Source organism: Colobus angolensis, unplaced genomic scaffold, assembly GCF_000951035.1.
Source record: "Colobus angolensis palliatus isolate OR3802 unplaced genomic scaffold, Cang.pa_1.0 Scaffold28, whole genome shotgun sequence".
Taxonomy (NCBI): domain Eukaryota; kingdom Metazoa; phylum Chordata; class Mammalia; order Primates; family Cercopithecidae; genus Colobus; species Colobus angolensis.
Window position 1 is genome coordinate 4,669,556 of NW_012116043.1, and position 1,379 is coordinate 4,670,934.

Below are 1,379 nucleotides of genomic sequence, written 5' to 3' on the forward strand. Positions count from 1 at the left end.
AAAAAATTAGCCAGGCATGGTGGCAAGCACCTGTAATCCCAGCTATTCAGGAGGCTGAGGCAGGAGAATCACTTGAGCCCAGGAGGCGGAGGTTGCAGTGTGCTGAGATCATGCCACTGCACTCCAGAATGGGTGACAGAGTGAGACTCAGTCTCAGAAAGAAAAAAAAAAAGTTTACAAATTAGCCCGATATGGTGGCCCATGCCTGTAGTCCCAGTTACTCGGGAGGCTGGGGTTGAAAGGATTGCTTGAGCCTCTGAGTTCAAGGCTGCAGTGAGCCATGATCTCACTACTTATTCCAGTCTGCGTGACAGAGCAAGATCCTGTCTCAAAAAAACAAAACAAAATGTTTAGATATTTTAAATGTGACTTAAGGGAAAGTTTACAAACATTAACAGCAATGTTTCCATTATAAAAACATAAAAATCGTCCTGGGTTTTTTTTTTTTTTTTTTTGAGACGGTCTAGCTCTGTTGCCTGGTGTCATGATCTCGGCCTATCGCAACCTCCGCCTCCCAGGTTCAAGCGATTTTGTGATCTCAGCTACTCTTGCCTCAGTCACCTGAGTAGCTGAGATCACATGTGCATGCCACTACACCTGGCTAATATTTGTATTTTTAGTATGTACAGACGAGGTTTCACCATATTGGCCAGGCGCATCTCTTTTTTTTTTTTTTTTTTGAGGCAGGGTGTCGAGTAGTTGGGACTACAGGTGCTATGATTGTGCCACTGCGCTCCAGCTCAGCCTGGGCAACAGGCAACAGACAGTGGGAATGCCTACTTTCTTGGGACAACTTGAGTTCGTATCAGTCCATACTCAAAAAACGTAGATAATTGGGGCCAGTAAAAACCTTTAAAGCTTAATTTAAATTGATAATTGAAGCTTTCAGTATTGTAATTCAGTTAGTATCTGTATTGTTCCGGATTGTTTTGAATTGTAAACAAGGGAAACTCAACTAAATCTGATTCAAGAAAATAAGGGAGGGTATTGATTTTTTATTTATTTTTTCAAGATTTCAGGATTTCACTCTGTCACCCAGGCTGGAGTTCACGCAGTGGCACAAAGATGGTTCACTGCAGCATCGACCTCCTGGACTCAAGGGATTCTGTGTCTCAGCCTCCCGAGTAGTTGGGACCATACGTGTGTGCCACCATGCCCAGCCAATTTTCTTGATTTTATTTTCGTAGAGATGGGGTCTCACTATGTTGCCCAGGCTGGTCTCAAATTCCTGGCCTCAAGGAATCCTCCTATCTTGGCCTCCCAAAGTGTTGGGATTACCAGTGTGAGTCACTGCACTCAGCCCCTGGCCTGGTTTTTTTTTTTTTTTTTTTTTTGAGACTGAGTCTCCCTCTGTTGCCTAGGCTGGAGTGCAGTGGTGC